Genomic DNA, 22,537 nt, shown 5'->3' with positions numbered 1-22,537 from the left:
CTAGGGCCAGAGGGAATAGTCTTCGAATTAACGGATACCAGTTTAAGACTGAGATGAGGAGGAATTTCTTCTCAGAATCATAGAATCCCTACAGTGGGGAAGCAGGCCACATGACCCATTGAGCCCACACTGATCCTCCGAGAGCATCCCAACCACACCCATTTCTCTACCCAATCCCTGAAACCCTGCATTTCCTATGGCTAATCCACTTAGCCTGCACATCCTTGGACACAATGGGCAATTTAGCATTGCCAATTTACCTAACTTTCTCTCAGAGGGTTGTGAGCCTTTGAATCTCCTTGCTACAGAGACCTCTGGGAGCAGAGACCTTGTCTATATTTGAGGCTGAAATAGACAGATTTTATCATTAAGGGAATCAAGGGTAATGAGAGAAAAGGGGAGGAAAGTGACCGTGAAGACTGTTGGATCAGACAAGGTCTTGTTGGATGGAGGACCAGGCTCAAAGGCCGAATGGCTTACTTCTGTTCCTATTTCTCCATGGTCTTATAGTCTTCTTAATCTCCTTGAAGGAGGAAAATCTGCCATCCTTAGTGTTCTAGCAGATGTGTGACTCCAGACGCAAAGCTATGTGGTTCTCTTAAATTCAACCTGAATTGGCAGAGCCATTGTCTCAAATATATTTGAAATGGGAGATTTTAGTTTTCCCAACATTGACTGGGATACACTTAGCGTCAGAGCTCTGGATGGGGTAGAATTTGTAAGTAGCCTCCAGGAGAGTTTTCTAGAGCAGTATGTCAATAGTCCGATGAGGGAAGGGGCCATATTGGACCTGGTACTGGGGAACAAGCCAGAACAGGTGGTAGAAGTTGCGGTGGGGGATTTCTCTGGGAACAATGACCACAATTCTGTAAGTTTTAGAATACTCGTAAATAAAGAAGAAAGTGGTCCTAAGGGAAGAGTACTAAACTAGGCCAAGGCCAATTATATCAAAATTAGGCAGGAGATCGGAAATGTAGATTGGACACAGCTATTTGAAGGGAAGTCCACATTTGAGATGTGGGAGGCTTTCAAAGATAGGTTAAGGATAGTGCAGGATAGGCATGTCCTGTCAGCTACTCAAATAATTGTGCGTTTCCCGGGAGTTTATGCTGAGAACCACAGAAGAGTGGCCACATTTGCATGGATTGAACTCCACATGCCACTTCTCCGCCCAACTCTCCAGTCTATCTGTATTCTCCTGTTTTTAGCTGCCAAGGTCTTGGCAGCTAAAAACAGAACGGGCCCTGGAAGAACATCAGAAGAGTAGGACAAGTCTTAAACGAGGAATCAAGCTGGCTAAAAGGGGTCATGAAATAGCTTTAGCGAGCAGAATTAAGGAGAATCCCAAAGCATTTTATTCTTATATAAGAAGCAAGCAGGTAACTAGAGAAAGGATTGGTCCACTAAAGGATAACGAAGGAAGGCTGTGTGTCGAACCTGAGAGAATGGGTTAGATTCCAATGATTACTTTGCATCAGTGTTCACTGAGGAGAGGAACATGATGAATGTTGAGATTAGAGACTGAGGAGAGGAACATGATGAATGTTGAGATTAGAGATTGAAGTTTGATTAGTCTGAATCATGTCGACATAAGTAGAGAAGATGTGTTGGGTAGGCTAGAGGTTATTAAGGTGGACAAACGCCCAGGACTGGATGGGATCTATCCCAGGTTGCTGAGGGAGGTGAGAGAGGAAATAGCTGGGGCCCTGACAGATATCTTTGTGGCATCCTTAAACACAGGTGAAGTGCCGGAGGAATGCCCTGCCAGTAGCAGTGGTGGACTCTCCCTCTTTATGGGCATTTAAACGGGCATTGGATAGGCATATGGAGGATAGTGGGCTAGTGTAGGTTAGGTGGGCTTGGATCGGTGCAACATCGAGGGCCAAAGGGTCTGTACTGCGCTGTATTTTTCTATGTTCTATGTTCTATGTTCTATGACTGCAAGGTTGCTCATTTTGTCCCCCTGTACAAGAAGGGTAATAGGGATATTCCGGGTAACTACAGACCTGTGAGCCTGACGTCGGTGGTGAGAAAGTTGCTGGAGAAGGTACTGAGGGATAAGAATTATTTATATTTAGAAAAGAATGAGCTTATCAGTGATGGGCAGCATGGTTTTGTGTGGGGGAGATCGTGCCTTACCAACTTAATAGAGTTCTTCGAGGAAGTGACCAAGTTGATAGATGATGAAAGGGCTGTTGATGTCATTTACATGGACTTTAGTAAGGCAGTTGATAAGGTTCCCCATGGTAGTCTAATTGAGAAAATGAAGTCACATGGTGTGCAGGGTGTTCTAGCTAGGTAGATAAAGAACTGGTTGAGCAACAGGAGACAGAGAGTGTTGATGTCATTTACATGGACTTTAGTAAGGCATTTGATAAGGTTCCCCATGGTAGTCTAATTGAGAAAATGAAGTCATATGGTGTGCAGGGCGTTCTAGCGAGGTGGATAAAAAACTGGTTGAGCAACAGGAGACAGAGAGTAGTAGTTGAAGGGAGTTTCTCGAAATGGAGAATGGTGGCCAGTGGTGTTCCACAGGGGACAGTGTTGGGGCCACTGTTGTTTGTAATATACATAAATGATCTGGAAGAGGGCACTGTTGGTATGATCAGCAAGTTTGCAGATGACACGAAAATTGGTGAAGTAGCAGAAAGCGTAAGGGACTGTCAGAGAATACAGGAAGATATAGATAGACTGGAGAGTTGGGCGGAAAAGTGCCAGATGGCTTTCAATCCAGACAAATGTGAAGTGATGCATTTAGGTAAGACTAATTCTAGAGCAAATTATACAATGAATGCAAGAGTCTTGGGAAAAGTTGATGGGCAGAGAGATCAAGGAATGCAGGTCCATTGTACCCTGAAGGTTGCTGCACAGGTGGATAGAGTGGTCAAGAAGGTATATAGTATTTAGGGTGTAGGTTTGCTCACTGAGCTGTAGGTTTGATATCCAGATGTTTTGTTACCTGGCTAGGTAACATCATCAGTGGCGACCTCCAAGTGAAGCCAACCTGTTGTTTCCTGCTTTCTATTTATATCTTTTTCCTAGATGGGGTTCCTGGAGTTTGTGGTGATGTCATTTCGTGTTCGTTTTCTGAGGGGTTGATAGATGGCATCTAGATCTATGTGTTTGTTTATGGCATTGTGGTTGGAGTGCCAGGCCTCTAGGAATTCTCTGGCATGTCTTTGCTTATTTTCATTAGAAAAAGGAAATTAAGGGGGGGACCTGATTGAGGTTTATAAAATCATGAAGCGTATAGATAGGGTGGATAGAAACAAGCTTTTTCCCAGAGTAAAGGATTCAATAACGAAAGGTCACGCTTTCAAGGTGAGAGGTGGAAAGTTTAAGGGGGATACATGCAGCAAGTACTTCACACAGAGGGTGGTGGGTGTCTGGAACGCGTTGCAAGCAGAGGTGGTAGAGGGCAGGCACGGTAGATCCATTTAAGATGTGTCTGGACAGATGCATGAGTCAGTGGGGAGCAGAGGGTTACAGATGCTCAGGAATTGACCGACAGGTTTAGACAGGAGATTTGGATCGGCTCAGGCTTGGAGGGCCTTTGTTTGTTCTTTCTTTGTTCTATACCAAATTGTTCCAAAGTCTGAGAAAGTGACTAAAACCAGTCTGAGTACCCAGCATCAACTTGGGCAACAGAAAAAGACAGCAGCGAACCCAACACAGGTGCCTTTGTCATAACTTTTATATCTCAAGGCTTGTGTCAAAAAGTGAGGGAAATCTCACAGACCAGTCAAATAACACCCTGCGATAGTCAAAATGCAAGGAATAATACCTTATAATGTCTCAGACACCACCATCAACATCCCTGAGTTCATCGTGTCCCAACAGTAGGTGGTTGCACGCTGGCACACAGTCGGAAGGGAGATACACCACGAATCCTCAATATTGACTTTGGACTCCATGATATTACATTGCATCAGGCTAACCACAAGCAGAGAGACCCCCTGCTGTTAACCATACACTGACACCAATTGGCTGTTGAATCAGTGGCCCCTCCAACTAGAAGCACACAATACCAGGTTATCGTCCGAAAGCTTGTGATTTCAAATAAACCTGTTGGACTATAACCTGGTGTCACGTGTTTTCTGACCTTGTCCACCCTAGTCCAACACTGGCACCTCCACATCATGACCACCTGAAGGAAACACTGAAAACAATTGCGCAGAATGTGTTCTGAGTGGGGGACTTCAATGTTCATTACAAGGATTGCCTTAGTATCAACATTACTAACCAAGTCAGCCAAAACCTGAGGGACATAACGGCTAGACTGAGTCTGTGGCAAGCAGTGACTGAACCAACAAGAGGGGAAAAAAAGGCTTGATTTAAAGCAAAATGCTGCAGATACTGGAAAACTGACAGAAACACAGAAATTGCTGAAGAAGCTCAACAGATCTGGCAGCGTCTGCACAGACAAGAAAGAGAGTTACAGGAATAGTTTGAGTCTGGTGTCAAATGTCTGTTCTGAAGAAAAGTCATCCCAGACTTGAAATGTTAACTTTGTTTCTGTCTCCAGACCTGCGGGGTTTCTCAAGCATTTCCTGTGTTTGTTTAAGAGAGAAACTTACCTGATCTTGCCTTCACCAATCCTCCTACTGCAGTTGCATTCGTTCATGACAATATCAGAAATGATTGGTGCATCATTGTTTTGGAAACAAATCACATCTTCACTTTAAGGATATACTCATGTCGTGTTGCTCGGCCAGACTGCTAAATGAAATGAATTTCAAACAAATTCAGAAACTCAAGACTGAATTCAGGTCAAAAGTGTAAATAATTGCTGATGATTCCACAATATTCAGCACTATTTGCAATTTTTCAGGACCAAAGCAGCTTGTGTTCACTTGCAGTCCTCACTTTCTCCCTGTATTCACTTGTTGCAAGACCTGAACCTTTCCAGGCTTTGGCTAGTAAGTAGCAAGTAACATTCACACCTGACAATAGCCACTCAAACAAGAGAAAAATCTATCCCTTACCCCTTGATATTGAATGGCCTTACCATTGTTGAATAGCCCATGATCAAAATCCTTGCAGATTGTCATTGAACAAAAACCAAACTAGACCAACCGTGCCCAAATACCGTTGCCCAGATAAACATAAGTCAAAGGTTAGGTACCTTACAGCAGATAACTCATGATCCATCGCCCCAAAATCCATCCACCAATGGTACATTTCAGAAGTGTAATAGAACTCCTCACTTGCCTGGATGGGTGCAGTTCCAACAATACCCAGGAAGCTTGACTCTATCCAGGACAAAGCAATCTATTTGGTGGGATGTCTATCCACATTCACCATTCACTCTCTTCACCACAAATGCACTTTGGTAGCACCGTGTCCTATCGACAAATGGTGGTACACCAACTCATCCAGTTCCTTCAACAGTGCCATCCAAACCTGCAATCTCTACTGCTCAGGATTTCAGACATATTGGAAAATTACCACCTGCAAGTTCGCTGTCAAGCCACTCTCAAGATATTGTTATTTCTTCACTCTCACTGAGTCAAAATCCTGGAATACCCTCTCTAATAGCATTGTGAATGTACCTCCAGCCCCAGTACTGCAACAGTTCAAGAAATCACCATCTTCTCAAAGGGTAAATCAGAATGAGCCATAAATACTGGTCCGGTCAACAACATCCACATCCTGTGAATAATTCAACTAAATCTGAAGTATTTGTTTTATAAAAGGCAAGTAATCTCAGCACTTGTGTTGTCTGGACCAGCCTGATATTTTCTTGCTCATTGGAATGAACTGTTGATTCTGGCCAGAACCACAGTAATAGCTCATGGATTGTCCTTACGCCTTAAGGTGGTTGTATGAAGAAAGAAGTAAAAAGCTATCTTACATAAAACATCCTCCACATCTATAGGATGTGCCAAATCGCTTTATAACCAATTATATGTTTTTTGAAGCTTCATCATGATTGTAAAGAAATGTTGACATTAACTTGCTTCCAACATGATCCTGCAAAGGGTTATGAGGGGGATGGATAGGGTGAATTTTCCACAATATCGGTGTCCTAAATTAGAGGGCATAGGTTTAACGTGAGGGGGAAAGATTTAAAAGGGACCTAGGGGGCAATCCTTGATGGTGGTGTATGAATGGAAGGGGAATGTTGGAGGCTGGTACAATTACAATATTTAAAAGGCACCGGGATGGGTATAAGAATAAGAAGGGTTTAGAAGGATATGGGCCAAATGCCTGGCAAATGGGATTAGATTAATTAAGCATATCTAGTCAGTAAGGACTAGTTGGACTGAACGGTCTGCTTCCATGCCATACAACTCTATGTCTCTATCTTTTATATTCAGATATGATGCCTGAGTATAAAGAATATAATTTTGCAAGCTACGAGAGCAGCATGGTAACTTGGAAAACAAAAATCCAGATGATAGATCTGGTGAAGTCTTCATTGTCAAAACTCTTTCTTCCTTAATATTGCAAATAATTGTTAGACTTCATCAAAAGTTGCCACCCAGGTGGATAGTGCTGTTAAGAAGGCATACAGTGTGTTAGGTTTCATTGGTAAAAGGATTGAGTTCCGGAACCGCAATATCATGCTGCAACTATACAAAACGCTGGTGTGGCTACACTTGGAATATTGTGCACAGTTCTGGTCGCCCCATTACAGAAAGGATGTGGAAGCATTGGAAAAGGTGCAGAGGAGATTTACCAGGATGTTGCCTGGTCTGGAGGGAAGGTCTTAAGAGGAAAGGCTGAGAGACTTGGGTCTTTTCTCATTTGAAAGAAGAAGGCTAAGGGGGGATTTGATAGAGGCATACAAGATGATCAGAGGATTAGATAGAGTAGACAGAGAAAGACTTTTTCCTAGGATGATGATGCCAGCTTGTACGAGAGGGCATAACTACAAATTGAGGGGTGATAGATTTAAGACTGATGTCAGTGGCAAGTTATTTACACAGAGAGTGGTAAGGGTGTGGAATGCCATACCTGCTAAGGTAGTCAACTCAGCCACATTCGGGAGATTTAAACAATCCTTAGATAAGCACATGGATGATTTTGGGATAGTGTAGGGGGACGAGCTGAGAAAAGTCTACAGGTTGGCGCAACATCGAGGGCTGAACGGCCTGTTCTGTGCTGTATTGTTCTATGTTCTATGTTCTTTGTTCTATGTTATGTCTGGAACATTATTTCGCTACAATTAGCTATATTCACTTTGCTTTTCTTGTGATGTCCATAAATGTTTCTACCAGTTTGGGGATTTTCCACTCTCCATGGAGAGGTGAGAAGGGTCAGGGCAGAAAGAGAATGAAGGTGTTTCCTTCTCTGTGTTGATGCCATTGTACTTTTTTTTATCTCGCAGTATGCTTGGGATTTAATAGAGGTCACAAAACATGTTATACACAAATGGATTTGTGTGTGGTATAAGATAAGAATGCAGTGAAAAGATATTGGAGCGAAGATGCATTCGCTCGACAGGAATAACATAAATGATTGAGCTAATAGGATGAATGTAATGGTATCAGCTGGAAAATTGTTTCAGATTTCCAATTTTCACTCAGGTATCATTCATTCAATTAAGGGCAATTGGCTGCACTGATACTTGCTGAGATACTAGCAAATTACCAAGGGCCAGTAACCTTCCTCAGTGACAGGGAAGTGGAGAATTACAAAGCTCCGTAGCAAGGGGTTACCTGCAAATCACTGTCAAATTGAGAACCAGCAGTAATTTGTCATTGTAATGTTGGGCCTGATCAAGTAATATCAAATTTATGTCATTTTTTTAACTTTCTGGCAGATCTCTATATCCATCTCAGTATCACAGCTGTTGAAGAGCAGGCTTTAATCTGTGCAGTAATCTTCTTTAGGTGGTAGGAGGACAATCAGAGGTGCTCAAGCATAAGGCAGTGATACATCAAAGGTATCGCTCTGAGGTATGTTCCTCTTCTCAGACTGCCACCAGACCTGAGAGATGCTCATACCTCACTCTTTTTCCCTGTCACATCCTGAGGACCACATGGTGAACAAATTCTGTGTTCATTTTTTTGCTGCCTAATGATAAATATCGTATTCTTTAGAGGTGTGTTTAAGTTTGTCGATAATTCCCAACACATTTTGAGGAGAGGTCCAATTAGAATGCAATCTTTCACCTCAGCAAATATTCTTTTTCCAATTTGTCATTGTTTTTCTTCCTAGTGTAACTGTGGGCTATTGGACGAGATAAATCTTATTGTTTTCCATGGTTAGCCAGGCACTGAATATTAAACTGTTAAAGAGAGGCACCTATCTGTATTGCACTTTTCTGTCTTGACTCTATGTGTATCAAAGCACAACCTTATTATCTGTTCAACCATCAGAACTGCTACAGTTGTGTGGAAGTCAGCAAAGTTAACCAATTATCAAATGCATAAATTTACTAAGTGTATCACATGTAAAGTCAGTTAAATTTCAAACAAGAGTGAGACATTCTATCTAACTGGGTAGCATTTATTGTCTTGACAAACAAAAATTCCCAATCACGTTTGCTCTTGTTGTTCTCTTTCATTTGATTGCCCATCATTTTCTTCTGCAATGTCTCCACTCATCACTACTTATTGTATGTAACCCATTCATTCAAGCATATGGTACCTTTTTTTGTTCACCTATGGAATATGGCATCATTGGCTGGGTCAGCATTTATTGCCCGTCCCTAGTTACCCTTGAGAAGGTGGTGGTGAGCTGCCTTCTTGAACTGCTGCAGTCCATGTACTATAGGTAGACCCACATTACCTGTGGAAGAGAATTCCAGGATTTTAACCCAAGGATACTGAAAAAAAAATGATATATTACCAAATCACAATGGTGAACAGTGTGGAGGGGAACATGTAGGTGGTGGTGTTCCCTTGTATCTGTTGCCCCTGTTCTTCTAGATGTAAGTGGTTGTATGCTTGCAAGGCGTTGGCTAAGGATGTTACAATATATTGTCACATTATATTGCAATGTGGCCATGTGTGCATGGTACCGTAAATCAACTCGGGGAAAGTGAGGACTGCAGACGCAGGAGATCAGAGTTGAAATTGTGGTGCTGGAAAAGCACAGCAGGTCAGGCAGCATCCGAGGAGCAGGAGAATCGATGTTTCAAACATAAGCCCTTCCTGATAAAACACTTATGGCCAAAACATCGATGTTCCTGCTCCTCGGATGCTGCCTGACATGCTGTGTTTTTCCAGCACCACAATGGCACCGAAAACAGTCAATGAGGAAAAATCAGTGACATCTGCCCATTTATTGAAAAGCTGGGCCCTCAGGAACATTCCTGGGAACCTTGCTCCTATCCCCAACTTAATCTTCAAACTTGAATCATTTCTGGCCTCAGGTAAAAATCTGGAAGTGCATTCTATATTCTCACAACTTCCCATTAAGAAATATTTTCAGCTCTCTGTTCGAAATCACTTATTTTTAATCTTGTATCTATAACCATTCAGCCTTGAGTGTCGGAACTCTTAGCACAGCTTGAATCTTGATGAAAAGCGTTTCTGAAGCTTTTCATCTTCCACTCATCAGGACAAATGCAAGAATGCCAAAATGCAAATGATCATAACAATTTATACTACAGGAACAAAGTTCCCTCATAATTCAAAAATTCAAGACTTGCACCTTTGTTGAACTACACAGGAACTCGAGTAGCCTTGTTACTTTTTCCATGGCAACACCTTGGAATCTGCATCAACTTAAAATCAGTCAGCACCCTTTCTCCATTAGTCCATGTTGCGTGCTCATTTTAATACATCCATTTGATTTTCCTCAATCACTATTCTATCACAGACATGACCCACATTCAAAATAAACTAGTGTTTGTCACCAAAAAAATCTGGAATATCTTAAAATATCCTGCACTCTATTCACTGTCAGTGATTCAAAGACATGGAGCTAAAGCTGATGAGGAGAATGGAAAGTACAGCAACCTAACTTTTATGTGACTTTCATTGCACAAGCCATACATGTCAGCCATGGCTCAAACATAGTTGCCTCATGGCAGAAGAAAATCAAGGTTCAAACTCCATGTTTGATTTTAAGCAGATAATTTTGTCTGGTAGTAATAGAATTTTGTGGTATTGGAGGCACCATCTCCCAGAGAAGCTGTATCATCAAGATCCCAATTTCTCTGTCAGATGAAAGTGGTGGAGGCTAGTACAATTGCTACATTTAAAAGGCACCTGGATGGGTATATGAATCAGAAGGGTTTGGAGGGTTTTGGGCCAGGTGCTGGCAGGTGGGACTGGATTGGGTTGGGATATCTGGTCGGCATGGACGGGTTGGACCGATGTTTCTGTACTGTACATCTCTATGACTCTATGAATGGCAACATTTGAGTAATAACATTGGAGTCCCCAATTCACTCCAAAAATCAATACTGAAAACACATTATCTGAAAAATATTTCATGACAGTTTGTGGGAGTTTGCTGTTCACAAATTGGTTGCTGTGTTTCTTGCAGTATAACAATGACTAAGCCTCAAGTGTTTTATTTAAAGTGTGTAATCATAAAAGTTCTCATATGATTGTAAATCTTTTCCCCTTGAACAATTTCAAAGTCTCAGTGGGGGTTTTGGGAAATGAAATAATTCAGCCATGGAAGTAAGCCCTGATTACGTTTTTATTTCTATCCAATGATCTTAATGAATGAAATGTTCCTCTTCACATTTGGTGATGTCTTGAACTAATTGAGGCTGTTCTGTCTACTGAAGTCTTGTGGGCTTACAAACTCTTTCATCCTTCCTTATTCTGCTATGATTCTCCCTGCTGAGTGTAATGGCCTGTTAGGGAGAATAGATAGGGTGTGCACATCTTTTAGCGGTTTCTGAAGGTAAGACATCTGCTTCCTTAATTTCCTCATCTTATGTTTTTTGCATTACAACCTGATGTTTGTGGGGAAGGGTTTATCAAAGATAGTAGTACTCAGGAACAGATTCAGCCCATCGTGCCTGCTCCGCCATTCAATGAGATCATGGCTGATCTGATTATCCTCAATTCCACTTTCCTCCTTTTTCCCTCTAACTATAGATTCTCTTACTAATTAAATATATTTCTATCTCAGCCTTGAATATATTTAGGACCATAAGACCATAAGACATAACAACAGAAATTAATGATCCAGCATCAACAGCCCTCTGCATTAAAGAATTGTATGTAGGTTTGCTCGCTGAGCTGAAAGGTTCATTTCCAGACGTTTCATTACCTTACGCGGTAACATCTTCAGTGGAACTCATGTGAAGCAATGCTGAAAATTCCTGCTTTCTATTTATATGATTTGGTTTCTTTGGGTTGGTGATGTCATTTCCTGTGATGATGTTATTTCCTATGGTGAAGTCACTTCCTGTTCCTTTTCTCAGGGATAGTAGATGGAGTCTAACTCGATGTGCAGGAATTTTCAGCATTGCTTCGCATGAGGTCCACTAAAGATGTTACCTAGTAAGGTAACGAAACATCTGGAAATGAACCTTTCAGCTCAGCGAGCGAACCTACATCCAAAATCTCAACCTGAGCTACAAATCTTCTCAAAACTCACATTAAAGAATTCCACGGATTCATTACCGTCCGAGAAAAAATTCTACCTCATCTCTAATCAGCTTCAATGATTATTGGTGATCACATGACTCTTAATCGACCAATGCTTGCACCTAGCAAGGCACAATTTTTCAGTGGTTAGTGCTGCTGCCTCACAGCACCAGGGACCCGGGTTCGATTTCACCCTAGGGTGTCTGTCTGTGTGGAGTTTGTACATTCTCCCCGTGTCTGTGTGGGTTTCCTCCTGATGCTCTGGTTTCCACCCACCGTTGAAAGTTGTGCAGGCTTGGTGAATTAGTCCTGAGAAATACTGGGTTATAGGGATAGGGTATAGGTCTAGGTAGGATACTGTTTGGAGAGTCAGTGTGGACTCAATGGACTGAATGGCCTGCTTCCACACTGTAGGGATTATATGATTAAAAAGCATTTCTACCCTTCACTCTTCATGAAATCTCCCTAGTAAAGTTTCTAATAAGGTAAGGTACATATCTCATTTTGTCACCTGTGCTCATTGACTTGAATACATCATTCTTACTTGAAAATTCTCATTCGTGTTTTCAAACCTCAGCACATCCACACCTTCTCAGTTCATCCCTTCGACTGTGACCCCTGGTTTTGGGCTCCCTGGTCATTGGGAATTCTCTTCTTGTATTGGCCCATTCAGTTGCCGCAGTCCCAAGCTCTGGAATTCCCTTCTTGTTCTTTTTGCCTAAGCCTATCTACCAAGGTTTCCTTTTCAAGTCATCGCATTAATACCTACCTGAGACCAAAAGCTACAGGAGCAAAAGGCCATTCAGCCCATTGAGTCTGCTGCATTGAGAAATTGCATACAGAGACTGTCATATGGGAAGCCAGCAATGAACACGTTGTTTTACAAGCCTTGAGCTAGGCAATCTATACTAATGAGATTTAATTTAAAAATGTGTTGCTGGAAAAACACAGCAGGTCAGGCAGCATCCAAGGAGAAGGAGAATCGACGTTTCGGGCATAAGCCCTTCTTCACGAATGATTCAGCCCTTCCTGAAGAAGGGCTTATGCCCAAAACGTCGATTCTCCTTCTCCTTGGATGCTGCCTGACCTGCTGTGCTTTTCCAGCAACACATTTTTAAGCTTTGATCTCCAGCATTTCTCCTAATGAGATTTAATTGTTTAGTTCTCAATGAAATCATATGAAATTATATGAAATCTTGCTATCTAAGTGAACTTGCAAAGACATTCATTCAAACAAAAGACATGACAACCATACAAGTGAGATTGTTGTATATGACATAACTGCAATTCTGAGATATAACCTTTACATGTACGTTATTCCACTTCCTTATTCTGGTAGTGTTCACACTTCATTCTATATAATGTCAGTAAATGTTGAAACATCCCGAGATTCACTTTCACTTAGAGACAAGGCTAAGCCTTGATGCTTCAAGGGTTTGAAGCTCTCTTTGATCTGCTCTCCAGTTTGAATTAAAAGAGGTGACAGCACGAACAATGTCACAATTTCTTTTCTAATCATTAAAACGCAAGTAGAGATCTCCTGCTCTGCTGCACATGCCTCGCGAGGCATTGGCATTTGACGAGGAGAATGGGACTGACCTGAAGCTGACATATGTAAAGGACACTGAAGGTAGCCTGCAGGACTGCACCTGCTCACAAATGGCAATGCAAGCATTTAACACATTATCTTTACCTCTTAGGTTTTCTGTTCTACTTTCCTAAAGGAAATATATTATAAAATATTCAAGTTTTATAAAAGGGATGAGGAGAAGGCGCAGAAGTTAAATGACTTTTAACATGGCCACCAGATTTGAAAAATAGTAAAAGGAAGACTTGCATTTATGGAGAAACATTCATGACCAAAACACACCTCAATTACTTGCTTTGCAACTCATTTAGGTAATCTTTGGAATGCAGGGAATTTGTAGCCAAATTGACCAAATGGAAATCAGACAAACAGTAGCATGATGGTGACATGATGATGGTGACATGATGGTGACATCATGATGATGATGATGATGTTTATTGTGATCTCGATTCAATGTTAAATTTTGTTCAGAACAGTGGCTGATTTCCTTCAAAATAGTCCCTCAGAGAGGTCTTCCTCTTTAAGAACTCAGCCTGAGTGTGGACGAGTTGCTTCTTTTCATCCTCACTCCTGAGAAAGCACACAGGATTAAAATCTAATCAGTCACTGCAGGACTGACTGGCAATCTTCTCAATGAATAACAAGCCTCAATACTGCAGTTCAGCCCTCATCAGTCAACGACAGCCTCTAGATCCCAGAGATTATCCCTGGAGACTGAGGCTTTCAATGTGTACACTTAAAAAATAGAATCAATAGTAGGCCATATCGACCTGCTCCATCATTCAATATAATCAACTCACTACCCACTTCCTGCTTTGGGACATACCCTTTGATCCCTTTAACCCAAGGAAATGTATCCACCTCCTTCTTGAAAATATCCAGTGGTTTGACCTCAATCATACATTGTGGCAGAGAATTCCACAGGCTTCCCACTTTCTGGGTGTAGACATTCCTCCTCATTTCAGTCAGAAATTGCCTTCTCCACATCCTTAGACTGTGACTCCTGGCTGTCGAGTCTCTCATCTTCAGGAATATTCTTCCTGTACTGATTCTGTCTGGTCCTGTTGGAATTATATGGGCTTCTATAAGATCCTCCTTCATTCTTCCAAATGTCGGTGAATATAGTCCTAACCCGTCAGCCTTTGTTCATGCATCAGTCCTGCCATCCCAGTCATGAGACAGGTAAATCTTTGGTGAATTCAAACATGAGAAAATAGATCATTTTCTGGGAAATCCTGAGGTTTGGGTTCGTGGGGAGAATGAGTCAAGGTCTTTGGAGGCAAGTGCATTGGACTCTGATGACTAGCTCCTTGTCCCCCATCCCTATCCCTCCGGAAACAGTCTAGGAATGGGGCAAATGAAAACTCCTGCAAACCTGACAGGCAGGTTAACCGTCCCTCATCTTCTAGGAAATCAAAGCCATAGTGATTTTACAAAATTGGCAGGGGCATGGTGAGAATGGATAGTGGATGTCTTCTTTCTAGTATCGATGTCAATTACAAGTAAACAAACTTGAAGGTGAAGGGGGGCAAGTTTAAAGAAAATGTACCATTTTGCCCTGCACTTAATTACTAATGTGGAGAAGAGGGTGGTGGGATGGGTCCTTTTGTGTTGCTATGGTAGTGTACCTATCCTTTGACCAGGTGGTCTGTGTTCTAATCCCATCTGCTCCAGTGGTGATTATTGTCATCTCTGAAGATGTTGATTAGAAAGATCATGATGAAAACATGGTAATGGCATTCTATCAAAGTAATCTTGCCCAATATTTTGTGAACACCTCCGCAGAATCACTGAAACATACAGAACAGAGAGGCCAATTGGATCTATACCACTACCTACACTAGTCCCACTTTCTGCATGAGGCCTGCAGCCTTGAAGTTTATGGTTCTTGGTTGGGTACTTAAAGTGTGTTTTAAAAGTTGTGACGTTGCTCACCTCAAAGACCCTTCCAGGCAAAGACCATTCCAGACTGCCATCACCCTCTGGGTGAAATTGCTTTTCCTTAAATCCTCCCGAAACCTAAATTAAAACAAAGAACTGTGGAAGTTGAACATCTGAAACTAAAACAGAAAGTGCTGGAGATACTCAGCAGGTCTGGCAGAATCTGTGGGAAGAAAAAGGAGAGTAAACAAGGGGATTATGGATGCTCACCAATTTCCATGTAATCCTAGGCCCATTATCACATTGATTTGTGTGTATTCAGTGCAGCTCACTCAGTTTCTCCAACTCTTATGCCTTGTCATCTCTTATTCAGCTTTTCTTCTATCCTGGCCCACAATCCACAATATCTTTGTTTACCTAACTTTTCCCCTCTCTCTCTCTGGGCAATATCTCCACCTGTCCACTCACCTCACCCCACTCCACCTCACCCCAAAATATTCCCTCAGCATAAATACCACCTTGTCTTTGTTGTTAATAGTTCTGACAGACATATCAGGCTCAAAATATTAACCCTGCTTTCTCCCCACAAATGCTGCCAGACTAATTGAGTTTTTCCAGTAATTTCTGTTTTTGTTTCCCCTCTAAACCTCCTGTCTTTCGCTTTAAATGTATGCCCCCTTGTTATTAACCCTTTGACTATGAGGAATTGAAAATCACAAGCCTCATTCAAAAGACAAACTGAGAAACACTGTCCCTGAGTGCTGGTGATATCAAGTTCATGAAGTAAAGAATGTAACAGATTGGCAAGGAGTTTGTTGGAATAATCAGTTTGTCAATGAATTGACCAAAGTAATAGAACATTTAAGTAAAACAATGAAATGTGGATGCTTGAAATCTGAAATGAAAACAGAAATTGTTGGAGAAACTCAACCAGTCTGGCAGCATCTGTAGACAGAAAGCAGAGTCAACTTTTCAAGTCTAGTGACCCTTCATCAGAACTCTGCTTTCTGGGCATTATGGACCAGATCAAACCTTCTGAAAATATATGAAGAAGAAAGCCTAGACCTTAACTTTCTCTTATTTTAAAGATGTCTAAGACACTGCATTCCAGATGCAATTCGATTGGTCAAACTAGTTGACTTTAAAAAAAACACTTTATTTTTACACTGCAGTTAATATGTGGACAAAATGCAAAGAAAAGAATTGGCCTAACTGTAACTGTATTGAAATGCTTAATAAAATAATACATATATTAACTATCACTAATCAACTGTTCCAGTACACAGAGGAACCTCAATTATCCAAACGAGATCGGCGGGGCACTGTTTCATTCCGATAATCGATTATTCAGTTAATTGATTCAATGCCTTTCCTCTGGGGCTCGGAGTTTTCAGTTAAGTGCGCTCCCTGTTCAGGAGACACACAGCACACTGCACGTGAGCCCCCGCCCCCCAACCCTGTCCAATTTGAGCAGATTGCTCGACACCTCTATCTCAACCTCTGAAAGCCATAGTATTGTCACACTGAGTTTCTCCAGCAATTTTTGTTTTTGTTACAAAAACTGAAGTATTTGGTTAATAGAAATAACAAACTAAAATACACTCCATCCAACATCTGAGTAAATATGATGAAGCGCCAGACAAAGAAAATGCAAGGGTTTATGAGGAATCTCAGAAGGTGGTCAATGTCTGACAAAGCATGATGGGAACACAAGATGTAATCTGCAAATTTATGGAATAACCAGCATGAGCATTGTGTGCAAATACAAAGAATGATGGGAGTAGATTTAAACTGTCCCAGAGACAGAATCGATGAGCTGAATTTGACCTGAAATTGCAAAAGTGTCAATTTTGGTGAGTCTCATGGAAAGTTTCTCTCCATGAACCTGACTGCCATTTCTTACAGTGTCTTCCCAATCCCGCCTCGTTACCTGTGCACCACCCCCCTGACGGTGATCCATTAGATTGCAAAGAAATACAGAACACAGGTGGACTGCTCAAACTCTCGAGTCTGCTCTGCCATTCAATAGGATCATAGCTGATCAGACATCTCTCTCATCCACTTTCCTGCCCTTTCCTCATAACCCTCTAATCCCAAATTGATCAAAAGTCTCTGTATCTCAGCTGTAAATATGCATAAGGACTCTTCCCCCCACACCTCTCTGTGGCAAGGAGTTCCAAAGACTCACAACATAGAGTCATAGAGATGTACAGCAAGAAAATAGACCTTTCGGTCCAACTTGCCCATGACAACCAGATACAACCTAATCCCACTTGCCAGAAACCGGCTCATATCGCTCTAAACCCTTCCTATTCATATATCCATCCAGATGCCTTTTAAATGCTGTAAAGTCTCCACCACTTCCTCTAGCGGCTTATTCCATCCACGCACCACTTTCTATGTGAATAAGTTGCCCCTTAGGTCTCTTTTATATCTTTCCCCTCTCACTCTAAGCCTATGCCCTCTAGTTCTGGACTCCCCGCACCCCAGGAATCTTAGTCTTAAGTTGGCATTTTTTATTCTGAGGCTGTGCACTTTTGTTCTAGATTCTCCCATGAGGGGTAACACCCTCTCAATATTTACCCTGTCAGGTCCTGTAACAATCCTGTATGTTTCAATGAGATAACCTTGCACTCTTCTAAACTCCAGTGAGTAGAGTCCCAACTTGTTTAATCTTTTTATCATAAAACAATCCCTCCATACCAGGGAGCATCCTGGTGAACCTTCTCTGAACTGCCTCCAATGAAATAATATCTTTTCTTAAATAAGTGGACAAAAATTATCCCACTTGAACCATTTTCCTGCTCATCACAGATGAAGGTGTTGGTCACTGCCAGTAAATCCTGGGATTCCCAGCCCAGACACCAGCTCAGTCATAAAACCACTAAAGCACTGACTGTCCTATTAATTGCCCCAAACATGTCACCCACAGTGAAATTTGGAGCCCTCTTTACCAACAGGCTCCTGGTATGTGTGGAAGTGTGCAGTGTCTGCCCATGAAGTCTACCCTGTGATGCTGGCAACCAGTGTCCAAGATGGAGAGGTGGAAGAACAAGCAGTGAGCTTTGGAGTCACCAGGTAAAACACTCTGACTTTCATGTCAGTCATTGTCAATGTCTGGTCTCCTTATAATGTGGACTGCACATCAAGGAGCTGAGATGGGTTAATCATGAGGATGCTAACACATTCAAATAGGCCTCTCAGTACTCACCAGCATGAATCTCATTGCACCATTCAATGCCTGGTTGGAAAATGAGACTTTTTTTCTGCTCTCAACATCAGGAAGCCCCTTTCTGGCAATATTATCCAATTCTCCTAACTTTCTCACCATTTCACATGTTGTCCTGAGGCTCGAATGATTCTGTTCTAATGGTTGAAATAGTGGTACACGTGCACATGGGCACAAACAGTGCCACTGCCCCCTTGTCAGCCAACAGAGAGGGTCAAATTCTTAGAGAAGTTAGACACCATCGATGTGCGTTTGGAATCTGACCTTGTAACCTTGTATTTTCAGATGCTGTTGCTAATGTGGAGCAAATAAGAGGGAACTAACGTGAGGAGCCTGGGGGACACTGGATGTAACTGTGTGAGAGCAGGAAGAGAAGCCAAAGATGCTTTACTTACACTTGGATAGGAACAGAACTGGGTGAGAGCCATCCTTTGAACTGGACCACTGTGGAGATCCCTTTGAGGAAGATGGTGTGGTCAATTTTCTCAAATTAATTAGTCAAGAACGTTGAGGAGAAACCTTTATTTACCTTTGTCACAATCACATTGAGCAACGTTTTTGATTTTGCGAAGAGCCAGAAATGTAACAAGTGGGTTACAGGAAAAAAAACAGGCACAATTTTGGCAGGGTGAACACATTCAAGGGCCGTGGAGAGGACGGTAAGGAGACAGCTAGATCTTCTTGTAAAAATACATTGCTGTCATGGGTATGGTTCTCACATAAACATTTTATCTCTTATAATTCACATTTCCTCAAAATTTCATTACTTTATTGGACACCTGAAATCTGAAACTCCATTTAACTAAAAATATTCAGTCAATTTTAAAATCACTCGAGCAGTAGTTCAGGTTTCCAATATATAACATTCCATCTATTACTTTAAATACTTGCAGTGTTCTTCAATGAACAAAGAATAATCTGATTTTACCTGCAGTTGTCATGCCATCAATGTTTTTGCAAAGACTGGACTGAAGGTCTCAGATAATTTGGTTTCAGTCCAACATTTGCTTTAATGCTGCTGTTAAACTAACAATATGCATGTAAGTATAAGTCTTGAATATCCTTGTCACTCCCTTTCACATGCTGCTATTGCATCCAAGGTCAATATAAATTCATTCATCATGGACAGAATATCACCTCAATGCCTGATTATTAGGTTCATATTCACAATGGAAAATCATTCAAAGATTTTACAAGCAGATCAATTAGCAGTTGATGCTGCATTTTGACCCCACTGGCTTGATCACAGGTAAACTGATTGCACCTTTCAGAAACATCGGCATAGCAACACAGTTCCGTCACAAACTTCACATGGATCTACATCGGTCATTTCAATTAGTGTTGAGTTGTCACTAATCATTACACTTCTGTAGCTCCACAGCTCCTAATTCCATCTCTAATGCATCAGCTGTTTGTGTTGTGCAGGATTTTAGAAATTCAGAATTGGCTCACATAGAACTTGGAACTTTTATATTTGATCTAATGAACCAGTGCAGGTACGATGAGTTCTTTCTGCATTATAACAATTCAATGTTTTGTAATACTCTTTGAAAATTTCATTCACTGGATCAGAGCATTGCTGGCAAAACTGAGATTTTCTGCCCCGCTGTAAGTGCCCACGAGAAGGTTATAGTGGGCCGCTTGAACCATTGAAGACCACACTGTGTTGGCACACTCACACTGCTGTAAGGAAAGGACTAGTTGTGGGGCTACAAAAGTATATTGGTTGGTGGCAAGTCAGCACTCATCTCAATGATTGATACAGAGTCAAGACATGGACAGTTTGTGATGGAACCATTTTGCTATGCAGCTGCTTTGGAATGGTACAACCGACACTAACAGGTTCACACAGCATGGAAACAGACCTTTCAGTCCAACCAGACCATGTTCCCAAACCAAACTAGTCCTACCTGCCTGCACTTTCCCATATCCCTTCAAACAGTTCTTATTCAAGTTCTTCCCAAAATGTTTTAAATGTTCCAACTGTACCCACATCCACGATTCCTCTGGTAGTTCATTCCACACACAAACCACTCTCTGTGTAAAAAAGTTGCCCCTCATGTCCTTCTTAAATCTTTCTCCTCTCACTTTAAAAATATGCCCCTTTGTTTTGACCTCTCCCACCCTTGGGAAAAGATTCTTGTCATTCACATTATTTATGCCCCTCATGATTTTATAAACATCTGTACGGTCATCCCTCAACATCCCAGGAGAAAGTGAGGACTGCAGATGTTTGAGAGTCAGAGTTGAGAGTGTGGTGCTGAAAAATCACAGCAGGTCAGGCAACATCCGAGGAGCAGGAGAATCGATGTTTCAAGCATAAGCCCTTCATCAGGATTATGCTCAAAACATCAAATCGCCTGGTCCTCAGATGCTGCCTGACTGGCTGTGCTTATCCAGCACCACACCCTCGAGCCTCAACCTCCTATGCTCCAGTGAAAAAAGCCCCAGTCAATCCAACCTACTTTTATGCCTCAAAGTCTCGACTCCAGGCAACATCCTGGTAAATCTTTTCTGAACCGTCTCCAGCTTAATAATACACTTCTTCTAACAGGGAGACCAGAACTGGACACAGTACTACAGAAGAGGCCTCACCAATGTCCTGCACAACCTCATCATGATGTCAAAATGCCTACAGTCAAAGATCTGAGCAACAAAGGCAAGCATGCTAAATAACTTCTCAATCACCCTCTCTATCTGTAATGCAAATTTAAAAGAATTATCTATGTGAACCCCTTGGTCTCTCTGTTCTACAATATTGCCATTAATTGTATAAGTCCTGTCTTAATGAAGGAATGGCAGGTATAGTTTGAAGTTAACGCAAGAGAAAGAACTTCCACTGGTGGCAATTTCACACATCTGCTGCCCATGTCATTGGAGGTGTTTGACATTGTGGGTTTGTGAGGTGTTGGTGGAGGGACCCTGACAAGTTGTTTTAGACCATTATGCGCCTGGTCGGCTTTTGACACAGGGAACAATTTTCTAAGATGATCGATGGGGTGCCTTCCCAGTTATTCTGCGAATACCCACCTGTGACTTCCCTGCAAGACGTCCAGTGACCTGAAGAATTGAACTGAAGCATTTATCGTAGGATGTAATCAATATAAAATACAGTGAAAAGTGTGTACTATCACCATGCATGATGCTATTCACATTAACTTAAAATACAACCGAAGATAAAGAATGATAACTTAAAGAGAGTCCAATTTTTCCTTCTCCGCTGCTACAGTCCTACTCCAGGCTACACACGCAAATACGAGATACACACGAGATATAGGCCAAAGGAAGGTATATGGAGTTGGGCCACAGATCGGCCATGATGTCACTGAATGGCGGAACAGGCTCTTGGGGCTGAATGATCTACTCCTCTTCCTATATTGCTATGTCACATCCTTTACTAACACGCCACAGTGACAGTTTAGGATATGAAGTCAAGCTCCATGTGTGGCCATCTGATGCATAAGCTGAGGCGTGAATCACATTGCCAACCCAATATACATTCTGTCATAAAACCTGACAGCTCTCTAAGGCTCTGTCTTCAGTCACTGAAGTGCCACATTAATGCAACTTGGATGTTTTCTCAGGTTAAGTTTTATGACTGAGCTGCTGAGTTTTAATCTGCATGTAACTATATTACAGTATTCCAATACCTAGGCTTATTGTTTTGAATATTTCTATTGATTTTTATGTTGATCATAAGCAATGAATTTTTTACAAGTTTGAAATGAAATCAATGTTTAATTATCTGATCTGAAAAACAAATCATGGAAATGTATTACACAAAAGGGGGCCATTTGGTTGATCATGCCAGTGCTAATTCTTTAATCAAACAAGTCCAATTAATCCCGAGCCCCTGCTCTAGCCCATTGTCCAGTAATGCATTTTGTTCTCCAAGTATTTCTCCAGTGGTGTAATGATTGGAACCAGGTGGATCTCATTGACTACAAGATCCCTGATTGGGGTTGTTAACCTGGACCAATCAGGGAGACCTAGCTGACCGATATAAACCAGGGATTAAATAAGCACTACCGCACTCAGGTGGTAGTGTGGGGGTTAAACTTTAAAAAAAAGAGAAAAAAAAGGAAAAAAAAAGAAAAAAAACAGGAAAAAAAAGAAAAAAAAAGAACAGGAGTTCTCTAAAAAAAAATAAACCAGGGATTTATACGTTAGAGCCCGGGTGTCCTTGGAGAAGGAGCACGCGGTGTCGACCAACACCCTGGAGTTGTTCAGGGAGAGGTGGGCGCCGCAGGGAGTGGAGTGCATCATTTCTCCCTCAAAAAAAAAGAAGGAAAAAAAAAATAGCAGGAGATTCTGCCTGCCCCTCTTCCGCGG

The 22,537-nt window shown here is 41.7% G+C and overlaps 1 long non-coding RNA gene across 2 annotated transcripts in view; it reads left to right on the top strand.

Moving 5' to 3' along the window:
• The window catches only part of LOC122558661, a 96,988-nt gene extending 75,143 nt beyond the window's left edge, over positions 1-21,845 (top strand). For both annotated transcript variants that reach the window (XR_006314210.1, XR_006314211.1), the window contains exons 2-3: positions 18,491-18,864; positions 20,760-21,845. This is a non-coding gene — a long non-coding RNA (uncharacterized LOC122558661). The remainder of the gene's footprint in view (positions 1-18,490; positions 18,865-20,759) is intronic.
• Positions 21,846-22,537: the final 692 nt, after the last annotated feature.

This window comes from Chiloscyllium plagiosum, chromosome 17 (assembly GCF_004010195.1).
Source record: "Chiloscyllium plagiosum isolate BGI_BamShark_2017 chromosome 17, ASM401019v2, whole genome shotgun sequence".
Taxonomy (NCBI): domain Eukaryota; kingdom Metazoa; phylum Chordata; class Chondrichthyes; order Orectolobiformes; family Hemiscylliidae; genus Chiloscyllium; species Chiloscyllium plagiosum.
The sequence above is the reverse complement of the archived record's forward strand: the minus strand, read 5'-3'. Positions and strand labels throughout refer to the sequence as shown.